This window comes from Pezoporus flaviventris, unplaced genomic scaffold (genome assembly GCF_033815535.1).
Source record: "Pezoporus flaviventris isolate CSIRO_AGI_PZ_B2104156 unplaced genomic scaffold, CSIRO_AGI_Pfla_v1 ptg000013l, whole genome shotgun sequence".
NCBI lineage: Eukaryota > Metazoa > Chordata > Aves > Psittaciformes > Psittacidae > Pezoporus > Pezoporus flaviventris.
This window is the reverse complement of record NW_026892561.1, coordinates 31,678,438-31,691,972: the sequence shown is the minus strand read 5'-3', so window position 1 is coordinate 31,691,972 and position 13,535 is coordinate 31,678,438. Positions and strand designations below refer to the sequence as shown.

The 13,535-nt window shown below is 37.9% G+C and overlaps 1 long non-coding RNA gene across 1 annotated transcript in view; it reads left to right on the top strand.

Annotated features, from left to right (window-relative positions):
- Positions 1-13,535, top strand: part of LOC133268853 (uncharacterized) — a 302,382-nt gene that overhangs the window by 205,190 nt on the left and 83,657 nt on the right. The window lies entirely within an intron of this gene.

The following is a 13,535-nucleotide window of genomic DNA, read 5'->3' as shown; positions in this document are numbered from 1 at the left end:
TGAACTTGTTCAAGCTCCTGTTCTCTCTGATTTTAATATAAAGGACACCTGGGCTGACCTGAGCCTGCTATATTCAAGCTTTGCATACAGAACTCCTCCCTGCAGGCATGCTTAATAATATTTTTATTTCTTTTGCTCCTCTCTTCTGGGTCAGACCAAAGTAGGGGTAGTGTCAGTGGGGATGGTGTGGCAGTTCAAATGGGAACTTCAGGACCCCCAGATTTCCTCCTGCACTTTGAGACGTGCCATTCCTGTGCCTTGGTGTCCCTTGTGAAATATACTGGGATGGAGAGAGGGCACTGAAGGAGTCCCTGGGGGCCACAGTGCAGAGCAGGAATGCTGCAGCTGCTTTCCACCAGCACGTGGAAGGAGCAGGAGCCAATCCAGAAATGAGGTGTGGAGATAACTGATCTCCACTTGAAAGGATTTTAAGAAAACATGCAGCTGCTCAAGTTACTGGGATTAGTGGGTGACAGAGAGGAGAGCTTCCCTGCAGCCCACATCCACACAGGGCAGACACTCTGCAAATGTGACCAGCTGTTATCCAGGTATATACGTTATTTAACACCAGGATTCCACCCCCCCCCCCACCCCCTCACCCCCCTAAAATATTTCTTCTTCTTTGGTGTTTCCTATTGCTTAAGAGGAAGCACGGAATGAGAGACAGACCTATAGAAACTCCAAGGATGTTTCTGCATTTTACAAGCTTGTTTGCTTATCCTCACTTGCTCTGGAAAGCACCTTTCAAATCATCTGTGAAGTCAAAACCTAACGATGGCATCACGCTCATCCTTTAAAATAATGCTTTTTTTTTTTTTTAGGAATCTTTTAAGCAAAATCTATTATCTTTCATAAATTCTACATACCCAGAGAGCAGCACAGAGCAAATAATATGGATCACATTGTGAATATTCTAGCCAAATTCCTCCTAATATACAGCATAGATCAGCAAAACAATTATGCAGTGAATTTAATTAGCAGTTGTGGTTTTGTTACACACAAACTTTTTGTTGTACCAATAGAATTATTTTTTTGCCTTTGCTTGTATTATTCTCACTGCCTATCTCTTTAGTGCCATTTTGCCATTTCTTACAGGTTTCTCCCTACTGTAATGCCAGTCTGCTTTTCAAATATACTTTTTTTTTTTTTTTTTTCTGTACTGAAATACAGAGGTTGGGACTGGATGAAGAAAGGTAGAATAATTTTCACATAATGATTTCAGTTACTTCAGGGACTGCACGTAATGTATTTACAACTTTGCATAGATTTTTCTTCTCCCTATGCTTGCACATGTTTGGTATCCACTCAGACAATAAGACATTCTGACTGTTACAGGGTAGGAAAAGACACTGCAGCACCTATATCTGTTATGTGCACATAGTGCAGTCTACAAAGATATTTTACATGAGACAAGTGGTTATTGTCAAAGAGACTGGTAATATCTTCCTTGAACATTTTCAAGCTGGCTCTAGGAATGTATATGCAATGCTAGCAGTAATGGAGTAGGTACAATATTTTTACAGTAGCATAGTTCCCTGCAGACGTCAGTAGGTTTTATCAGGCTCAGAGGGGATGTCTCACTGTTTATTGCACTGTTAAAGTTCTCCTGAGTTGAAGACCTCAGAACAGATTAGGCATTTAAAAAGCACCGTCTCTTTGATTTTATATTTTAATATTTCTTGACTAGGAATGGGTCTGAAGGTTTTTGCAAATTTTTATCAGAAACAAACCAACATGCAAAACATTTCCCAGATATTGCTCTCTAGTACATAATCTTGTATAATTTCAGGTTTGAAACATGATCAGGCAACATGGAAATTGTCATAAAAGATAAAACTCCAAGAACAAAGTTTCTAAAATTCTGGGGAGACTTTGGGACTGGATTCTAACAGTTAAACATATAAACTTCAGCTGCCTTAAGATAAGCCAGTGAGGTACTGGATTGATATTCAGCAATATCTTCTTTAAAATATTTGTTCATCAGTATGGGAGGCCAGCTTTCTTACATTAGCTTGAAACTCTCCCTCCAGCAAGGTTATAGAGTGGCATTATAATTTCCTAATTAGTTGTAGTGAGGCATAGGATGAGCACAGTCTTCCCAATGATATATATTAGACTATTCTGAACAGAAGGCACAAGGAGGTGTCTCACATTAAATGACGGGAAGTTACACAACCCAGTTAAAGTACTGACTCAGAACTTCATGCAGCAAAGTGCTTCAGCTTAAGTCCATCCTTTTTCAGCAAAGCACCTATTTTTTGTGGGTAGCTTTAAGCACCAGCTTAAGTAAGTCAGTTGATTTTAATAGGACTTTGCTGCATAGATGCAGCTTGTAGAAACTAAAACCAGAAAAAACAAGGCAAGGATAGCATATAGTGTTTTCCTGGCAGAGCCCAGGAGACATTAGCTGTTACATTGGCTCCCCTCTCTTTAGACCCCAGAGTAGAGATGAGATTTTATTCCCTGCCAACGCAGCACCTTTGCCTTTTTCTGAACCCTCGGCTCATTTTCTGGCCAAGGAACAGGGTCTGTCACTGTGCCAGGCTGGGGAGAAGAAGCTTCTGCCAGAGCATTGTCACTCTAGTATACGACCCAGGGCAATGGCATTTCTGCTATTCACTCCGTTTCCCACTTGCATCTGCCCCAACATAACTCTTCTCATCACTCCTTAGTACAAGGCTGAGACAGTAATCAGATATCTGACTCCGTTTCCTCCCAGCCACCTGCTTGCTTGAAAACTGTCAATATCAGCAAGCACTGTGAAAGGATTAGAAGGATAACAAGCTAAAACCTTACCCTGCCAGATCTGTAAGGCTGATTATGAAGGAGCTGGAGAGGGGGGACTTAAAAGGCCAAAAATTCTGAACCACATATGACCCAGGACTGCAGTAATCCTGTTGATGGCAATTTACTTACACACATACAAAGATAAAAAAGAAGAAAAAAATCCATATTCTCAAGTCTAACATTACACAGATATGATTTACCAGTATACATCTCAGTGTTAAAGCCATAGCAAAACTGGTAACCTCCACAGGGTCACTGGCTAACATTGAACTTCTCAGTGTCACATGTTACAACTCATGAGATGGGAGCTCTATGAGATTTGCTGCTACTGTGCTGCTGCTCCTAACACATACCCTGCAGGAGCTGAGATCTCTCTGGTTTGTAAGACCCTTGTGCAGCAGTTAATCTTGTCTTATAGTATGTTATTGATATTTCCCTAAAGGAGGGTGATTCACCCTTTCTAATTATAAGAAGCTGCTAGAAAATAAATGAAACCAATTAATAATAAAAGATAGATCTCAAGAACATTGAGTCCAGATTATCCATTGCAGATGTGAACTGTAGGCAGCTAACGGCAAAAGACTTTGGTCTCTAACTTCTCAATTGAAATGCTATGGCTGAGTTGGTGGCTGTATTATAACACCATTTACAGACACTGTGTGAAATCACAGGCATACAGAACTGAGAGAAAGTGCTAGTGAAATTGAGAGGGAAATTCGCACTTCATTGAATTCAGTGTCAACTTCCATTAAATTCAAAGGGACATGAGAATTTTCATGGGGTTACTGAGCATCTGTAAACATTTCCAAGTATGTGCCAAGTTACAGGTTTATTTTTCAGTTCAAAGAAACTGGTCAGGAATAGGTACTTTTTTTCTTATTATAGAAAGAGTGCAGCAAAGAAGGAGACAAGAAACTTGATAAGAAAGAAAAGGTATTTTAAAAGTTGATCAAATTTTATGAAATTTGGGGCACTACACAGTTTGGAAACCCTATTGGATATGACTTGGTTTTTTTTTGGTTTTTTTTTTAGTTGGCTCTTGACAACACATGGAATGGTTGAAGTTGGAAGGTCCAACCTTCCTGCTCAAGCAGTGCCACCCTAGTGCCAATTGTTGAGGACTTATGAATATGTTCCAAGAATGGAGACTCCATAACATCCCTGAGCATGTTGAGGACTTATGAATATGTTCCAAGAATATGGAGTCCAAGACTCCATAACATCCCTGAGCAACTGCTTCCAGTTCTTGGTCACCCTCACAGTAAAAGTGTTTCCTCATGTTCCTGTGTTTCAGTTTTTGCCTGTTGCGTGTTGTCCTGTCACTGGGCACCGCTGGAAAGAGCCTGTCTCCATCCTCTTTGCACCATCCGGTTGGTTATTTATATGTATTAATAAGATCCCTCTTCAGCCTTCTCTTCGCCAAACTGAACAGCCCCAGCTCTGTTTGGAGAAGGTGTCCTCCTTAGCTGTTTTCACCAAAAGGCAAAATATCAGCTAGTCTCAAGGCAGGGCAGCAAGATTGCTGGGTTTTATGAATATATTAATGAATAAGAAGGCTGAAATAAGAATAAAAAAAAAACACTGTAATGAGGTTAAAGAGCACTTGTTCAAATAAAGCTTCTTGCTCAGATAGTACAGGAAGACAAGAAGAGAGGAAGGATATCTGAACATTTCCATGATAAACAATCTCTCTCTGTGCCTCTCCCAGCAGTAGTAAGAGAGGCAATCCTGTATGCTACAAATGTGAAGTTGCTATCTCACTCTTTGCTAAATCTTCCTGTGGCGAAGGTTATAGTCAAAAAAGCATTCCAATTCTTGGGCATGTGCGATATGCTGTTACATGTACATTCATCTTAGTTATAAATACATGATTAATTTTTTTGGAGTTTTTTTGTGTGATTCTGTCAAAGCTTAACCTGTACATTAACTTCTGTTGAAAGAGTTCCTAACTTCTGTTGAAACAGTAGAGACTGGGTCAGCTGCTAAATTAAGGGTCCCTTTAAAGCCTACAAATTTCAACTGAAAGGCTTTCATTGACTCCAGTCACCTTCAGATGAGCTTTCTAGCGCAAAATATTGAATCTATTTGCAGCAAAAGATCTTAGGGAATAAAATCAAAAGATGACTGAAAATAAAACAATATAAGTTTACATGAAATCTTAGGTTTTAATTGCTACTCAGAGCTAAAAGGGAAAACACAAGATCTGCAATAAGCTCTGCTAGCCTGAAGCTTTAATAGTTACAGACAACTTGGAGTGGTAGGAAAGGCAAAATGGTATTTGTTAAGAAATAGACTGCAGCTGAATTCTGTGCATGAGAACACCCTGGTTGGTAACCATTATGGAAAACCACCTTGTCATTTTTTTTTTTAAGGTAAAGCAAAACAATACAGAGGAGTCCTGAAGATTTCTTAAAGTTCTGTAACACTGTCCAGGCAACATGGAGAGGAAAAGCAAGAAATATAAAGGAAAAGTACAAAAAAGGAAAACATGAATAACTGAAAACTACCTGATGCAGTGTGCTACAGGGATGCAAAAGGAAATTAGTTTATTTAGTTATTAGCTAGATTCTATTAATTAATGACAAAGGAAAATGACTTAAGTATTTCATTATGTGAATTTGGATTTAAACTGGAGATTAAAAAGTATCACAATCAGGTGAACTCTGAATTCTGCTGTAGAAAAAAAGGTATGTGTTCACACTGTGTAGCTTGCTGATTTTAATAGTCTAAATATTGACTGGGAGAAGCATTACACACACAGAGAGGCCATTTGACCAGAAGAAATGGTACCTCTCTTTGAAGACTTTCGTGATCAATGAGTTCTTTTACTATTGTACATCTCAGGTTAGTCACAAATCCAGGTCTGAAGTTCAGTAGTTGTTTAAACTGGTTGTTGACAATGTTGTTTCTCTTGTTGGAATGTTTGACGAGACTGAGTTCCATCAAAGGAAGCAGCAAAAAGTTTTCCTTCATAATGGAGGTGCTAGTGAAGAAAAACTACCTGTCAGCAGTTCTGACCACCTTTCTGGTTATGTTTGGCAAATCTGATATCTACAATCAATGAACTGAGTTTCTTCATACAGTATTGAATTATAGTGTGTCACAGAAGCAGCTAAGATACCTGGCTAGGGGACTATAAAGTGAAGTCAAGCAGATAAGTCCTGATTCCTGAACAATGAATGAGAAGTTCCATAATTCAAACAGAAATACCCTTGGAGCAGTACATGTATTTATTACAAACCACAATTCATTTCTTTACATTTTATTTTACAAATTCTCCATTACTTGCTTCAGTTACAGTGAAATGGCCTACTCTATTTCAAGATATTTCAAGCTGATCTTGTACTTCCCTTTTCTGTGTCAAGAAATATTCAGACAATTGAACAATCAGATTACTAAAAAGCTGTTAAGTGCCTTGTGATGCAAGGAAGTGTGAGCTATTTAAGACCTAATGTGAAAAATTACATGTTATCAGGTAAGTCTAAAAGGGAAAAAAGGAAGAATCTGTCAATATGGATGGACAGGACTGTATTCACTAAGCACACTTTTGTTTTGAAATTGTGAGAGAATAATGTTATTTCTTAGGAGATTTTCTTTTGGATTGTAGAAGAAGATACATTTACTCTGCAACATGTATTTTGCCCTTGCAATTTGTAAAAGTAATATTGAAAAACAATTGGATGGACAGAAATGAGAATTTTTTTTATACTGGAAAATCTAAAATGAATCCTGTCTATTAAAAAATTGCAAAGATCATTTATACAAGAAAAGAGGTGTTCAATGAATCATTTTAAAGGAGAAACGAGGTAAAAAAAAAAATACATTAATGATAGCTGTTTGGCAACTCTGCAGAGTTTTCTCTGGAATGAGAAGTTGTTGAGTTCACTTGAATGGACACACCACAAAACCATTACTTTAGATGGCTGGTAACTTTGGCCAGAGGACTAAATGAGCATTTGCAAATGAGTGCCACATAAAAACTGAATAAAACAGAGAATCATAGAGACTGCTGTGCTTTACTGATTGAGACTACCCAAGCCTGCAGTACTGAACAAGTCTTCTTGCTCTGATGTTAAAAATGTAAATATTAATGAATTAATTCCCACAATATGAATAAGCAAACTGAGACACAGGATGTTTAAATGAGTGTGTCCTTCTTTTTTGCAAACTTTGAAGAGACCCAGCTTGCACTCAGTTTATTTCTTGTGTGAAGCAGGCAAGAAGAGTAACTGCTGCCCGTTCTGAGCTTTCATGCTCTTATCTGCTAGGTTTGCAAAATGGATAGTTTAAGAGGGTCCCCTCTGCCCCCAACAACTACAGCACTGAATAAAGTGTATGTGAGTGAGAAGCTTCTACACATATCCATGGGAAGTCCCAATGAGAATAGTCTAGCTCTGCTGGGAGTAGGAGGAAGGATTCTGAGCCCACTCCTCTTTGCTCCTAGACCCTGGGTCAGCCCAATTGCCTGACCTATCTAGAAGGAAGCTATCCACCACTGATCCCCAAAGGGCAGCCAGTGGCACCAGTTTATATCCTAAACTGATGCGTGTTGATTGTAAACCCCTTTTTCATGCTGTTCCATTTTCTCTCACAAGCAGATACTGCAGTGCTGCCTATAACAGGGTATATAGCCACCTTTAGTGCAGCTTCAGAGAAAGTCTGGTAGAATAAGTGTCTTTTCAATTCTTATAGGATATCCTGATCTCAGTAAATGATTGAAATATGGCTTTTAAACACTCAGGCTGTGTTCCAGCTGCCAAACTTTTTCCCAGTCTCAGAAATGCCCAACTCTCATGGAACAGTTATTCCTGCAGTGTACAAGTTAACAGTCTGAGTTTATCTTCCTAAAATTCTACCATTCTAAAACATATTTAGGTTGCACTGAAAGTCTACATCTGTCTTAGAAGAGACCAGGAAACTGGCAACGTGGGAAATTCAGTAATTTTTAAGTCATATGCTCATAAAGTGAGAAAAGCCTTATATCAGAAAATACTTTTTAAAAGTAGCATATATCTAAAGCATAGCAGAAACTGTGTTTTTAATAGAGTCTGCAGGATGAAAATATAACCAATTATTATTAACGTTTGAAAAAAATCTAAGCATTTACAGTAATTGAAGGTGGAGTGCCAAAGAATTTACCAGAGATGGGTGCTCATTTCCATCAAAATTGAAGTCAGTGACAAACTATTAAGACATTATCATGAAGTCCAAAGGATTACAAGGAAAGTGTAAAACTACTTTTAATTATAGCATTTTATATCAATATATTTCTTTACAGAAATAGATATATCCTACAGAATGATGGCAAGTGTTCGTATGAAGAAAGGTGCAGAAGGTCAGAAAAAATGTGCATTCTACAGAAAACAGGGACTATGGACACTGCAATTAATTGTTCAAATTGCCAAGGAATTGCAAAGAGGATCAGAGGATAAAAAGATAATTAGCAGATCAAAGGGTAAGAAGCCAAGTGTTGAAATAAAGTGGCAGTAATACAGACAGCTAAAGATGAGTTATTGACCAATAATTGTACTGCTTTAGGCAATGTATGCTTTGCTAGAGCCATTGTTAACAAGTGTTTTAATGGACTGGTCTATTTTTATAAATGTGCAGTTATGAATGTCAAATGCCATGAGTATATTGTAGAGTCAGAGCACACTAACAATAACGTAGTTCTTAGAAGTTTGTGACATTAATATCAACAGGAAATAGAAGGAATTCAAGATGCAATGACTAATTACCTGGCCAAGGGGTCTTCCTTTGAATATAGAAATAGCACACAGTGATTTTCAGGGATTTGATATAAAACTTGTTCTATCAACTTAATTTCATACTTTATTCTGGAGTGGATAATATCCTAGGCTAAAGTCTTGGTGAATCCAATCTTGCTGTGGGCAACCATGGGACATGGTTAGCCAGAGGTTAACTAGGTGAAAGAACAGATAAGACTCTGTTTGTATTCTATACTTACTGACTTTAACACAAAGTCTTGTAAGAAATCTTATAGTGTTGCTGTTTTAGCACTGTTTGAGGTAGCTGAAGTCATTAATCTGTCAGTTTTGTGCCCTGGGGTAGGAAAGAAAATTCAATGATTTTTTCTTTATTGCTTTGTTTGCTCTGAAGTGTTGTCAAATTGCATTGCTCAGTCCCAATCTAGCTGTTTCCTGGAGTAAAAGTAGGGACCTGTAGGTTGTTTTAACTAAGATGCCTGTTTGCAGTTCTGGACCCACAAGGGATAGTCACAGGCTTGGGAGCTCCTGTAGTGGTTGGCTGTCAATACGCCTCTCTAGAAAGGAGTTCTTGGAGATACTGATCTTCATATTTTTAATTGACAGTCTTGATGAGGGAGCATAGTACCCTGGGGTGAGCTGAGGGTGTGCTGTCAATTCTGCCAGGGATTGGCAGAGGGCAGTTTTGGTTTCCGCTTCCATTTTTCAGAGGCCATTCATAAGCAAAATAAGAGAAATATGGAAAATGTAGAGGAAATGGTGATATTTTGTTAGCATCTAATGGATTTTTTTCCCTGCAAGAGGGAGTATATAGATACAATTTGGTCATAGCTGTAGTCTCTCATTTAGCTCAACATTAAGAGAAATCTGTGAAGAAAGTATGTTCTGAGGTGTGGATTTCTTTTTTTTCATAAATAGTAAGTACCTCCCAGATTACTAAGTGGTAAAGAAAACTGAAAGTGTCAGTCAAAGGAGCTCTTGTGCTTCTGCTGAAGGCAGTGACAAAACTTTAATTAACTGAATCACTGAATGGTCTAAAAGTGGGAGTGCTGAGGTCTTTCCCAAAGATAGATGCAATGTAAAAGTCTTACTGAATGAAAGCAACCATGTGTACGTAGGTGTATACTTACAGTTTTGGTTTGTCATAATCATTCCTGGAACCAGAATTATACCTGCAGTGAGAGCTACAAGCTCAAGCTCCTTTAGAGAGTGGAGACAGGGAAAACTATAACAATCCAAATTACCATATCACTGAAATCAAAACATGAAATAAATTTGTTTGGGTTTTTTGTTTGTTTGTTTGTTGTTTTTTTTTAAAGGCTGAAAAATAACAAAGCATCTTTTTTTTTTCCCCATTTCTAATACCTTCTAATACCTTTTTATTTTTTTAAGAAAGTTATATATTTGCTTTAAGTCAGAAAAAATGAGGCATGTTTAGTGTTACGTAATGACTGATGTAACTTCAGCTAGCAGTATCTATCAAACTTGTAGCTCTGTAATTAGTGAGTGAGAAAAGTTTAATATTTCAGAAGCATCACTTTGGATGTGTAATTGCAGCTGGTTCTCACAGTTCTAAAATTCCTTGTGAATTACTTCCTAAACAGTTCTTGATAAACGATCAGTCACATCTCTTGCTGATTTTTCTGGGTTAATACCTTAATTGTCTCACATATGAGGTTATAAAATAAGATCAGTTTAGAAACTCAGTTGAGATATATCTATTTTGAAAGAAATGGTGTTACACAGCTCTGTAATAGAGAGGGGATGATGAGGTACCCTGAAATGATTAGACATGATGCAAGAGTGAATTTAATTTGGAAGATTGAGGTGTGGAGGTAACTGCTTTCTGCCTACACACTTTTACCACTACTCAGTATAGCTGAGGACTTATAAATACTTTATAAATTAAAGAAATTAACCACAGCACTCCCAAACTGCGAGAACCACCTACGCCATTTGAACATTGTTCTATTAATAGCATCTAAAGCATTAGCTTCTGCAACCATGGCATACATTAAAATGGAGCAGAATTAAAAAGATCAAAAGCTGATGTTCTTTTCCAGTCAAATATGTGGATTTGGAAGTACTAGATACTTTTCCATTTTAAAACTGCAGTAATTTCCTGGCTATCTCCAGATCCCTGACAAAAATGACCATGTTTGTAAAAAGAGAGTGATATATGTAGTAACCAGCTTTAGTAAATCCCCAGAGAGACTACTTCCCCCCCTCTGTAAATTCTTCAAGCTTCTGTGATGCTATCAGGAAGGAAACTTTTTTCATCATTCACTTTTGTGTAATAGGCCCTGTGCTGGAATTAAGCTTCATTTTTCCTCCCAATTCTCCCCAAACTAACCGAAATCATTATGTGACTAAACACCACCCAATCCAGCACTTCTACTTGCAACATCTCTAGAAGCCTTATTTAATCTCACCTGCAATCCAATTAAAAGCATCTCAGAAATTCATGCCTATGCTAATTGTAGATTCACATCACTGCTTTATAGTCATTAAGCCTATGAATTAAAGTTTTTATAAGTGCACCTAATCTAGTTTATCAACAAAATGCTGGAAGGTTTAAGTGCTAAAACAAGATAATCAGCATTCATGCTTCAAGATTTCAGCAGGGGTCAGGAAGGAATTGTCTTGTGAGGCATTTCAGAACGGCTAATTATGTTTGTTCCTAAAATTTGGTCCTGAAATAACTGAAATCAGAGTAAAAGCTTTTGAACTTTTAACTGTGAATGACTAATATGACTGAGGTGTTGATTTATGTCAGAAAGTCCTGTGGTCATTTTATTCTTCAGTAAATGCTAAAAAGATTCACTTTGAATATACAAGTCAATAACATAAGCCTCCATCTCCATGCTCCTAGCAAGGATTGGAAACATACTGTTGAGAGCCAATTGGTGATGAAACTATATATCTGTGCGTAGATGCATATTCTCTGAGACATCATTTTAAAGCAGTGGTGCTCTCAACTTACAGAACTGAGTCAATGTTTTTGAATATTAACTGTGTGTACACAGTTGCCAAATAACCTCTTGTAGATCCAAAAGATGCAGCATTCAAATAGCTCAAAATTTTCTGTTTTGTTAGAGATCTGTTGTAAATTTCCTCACACTTATACAGCAGCAATCATCTCCCAATGGAAAACCCACCTAGAATCAGACAGATGAGGACAAATAAAACCAACGAGACTGTTCCTGGCAGAACTACCAGTATTAGTGTCTCTCTTTTGTTTTGTTAGTTTTGGTTTGTTTGTTTATTTTCTTTTTTTTTTGTTTGTTTGTTTGGTTTTTTTGTGGTTTGTTTGGTTTTTTTTTGTTTGTTTGTTTTTTTTTAATCTAATGGATTTTTGCTCTCATCCACCCAGAGTAAACCAACAGACATGTGGCATGTATCACAGATGGGTCAGCTGTGGTGAGCATATATAGCAGCACATATTTGTTACACAGGTGCTTGGGTTTAGACTCTCTGGCTAGCCAAGCGCACTCAAGAGTTTTTGGCAAATGCCCGTAGTTCCATGGATTGGAAGAGAAAAGACAGTGAGAAAGTAGTCAGCTGGCACTAGTGCTTTCCACAGCAGCCCTCAAGCCTGAGCCAAACCTGCTGGTCTCATTCTTCACCCCATATTCTGAATAACTGTCAAATTCCTAAACTTATTTTGCAGTTCAGTGGGAGGTTTTCTTGGCTGGAGTTACTGGAACAGAGACACTGGGATAGCACCTCTGTGTACAGTATTGAGCCCTTCAATTGTTGATCATTCTGGGGCAAAAGTGCTTGTATGGGGTCTTTCCGCCCTTGATTTTTTTACTTCTTATCCCCCCACACTCTAGTTTGTTTCCTTCCCTGGGTTTATTGGTGTTTTTTGTTCTTGTTGTTTTGGGTTGGTTTGGGTTTGTTGTATTTTTTTTTCCCTCTCCATGTGTTTTATTTGTTTTGCTTTGGGTGTTTTTTTTTTTGTATGTTTGCTTTTGTTTTATTTCATTTTGGTTTTCTGTGTGTGTTTTGATTTTTTTTTTTGGTGGGGGGTGTTTTTTTTTTTGTGATGGCTTTTTTTTTTCTTCTTCTTGTTCTCCCCTTCCTGTCCTCCTGTGCCCTCCCAACCCGCATTCCCTTCAATATTTTATATGGGTGTTGTTTTAGGTTGTTTTGTTTTGCTTATTTCCCTCCCTCCTCACCTCCAAGCAGCTGGAGGGGAGGGAAGGGCAAGAGTCTCCTGGACAGACAGGCAGGCTCGCATTTGGCAGTGGCAGCACAGGCTGCTCTTAACTATCTGGATATGCTGCAGGTGTAACTGAAGTATGGTGACATTTATTATGTCCCTCTAAATAGCTGCTGCTGATGTTGCAGAACCGGTGATGAGCCAGTAGAAATGCTTGAACCATAATCAAGCCTGAGAAGACAATGTTATGATGTTGACTGAGATATATATATATCTCACCACTGATAATGTTGTGCTCAGATTAATCTATGTGATATCTGGATATGGCAGTGGGCTAAATTACTTGCTGATCAACTGTTGTAATAGGAAGATTAGTGAGATCTACAGAGGTTATATTAAGCTTATACGTCATTAAATATATGTATGTTTTTCAGACAGTTCTATAATTTTTTCCGTACTCTAACATAATTTTCTCTCCGATATTCTACTTAATAACATTCTACTTAATAATAGTAAAAAAGGACTTGTAGTTCTTGTGTTGCAAAGATACCTCTCCAACTATGAGGAGGTTTGCCTCCGCTCCTTGCTATTGAGAGACATATGAGTTGTCTATTTCTGAAGATATAAACTGGACACATATATCTATGTGTGCATGCAGAAGTAATCTCTGCTGTATAAATAGCCTAAGTCTCTAGTGACCAAAAAAGGCCAAAAAAATCAGGCTTCCACTTCAACAGAAATCTGGCTTTATCAATATGATAAACCTAGAAAGTTGGCCAGGGTTAGTATAGCAAGGGCTGAGCACTTGTTCAAAAAATCCAAGCTATGAGTGTAAAGTCTGCAAGTGGGAGGGAGCT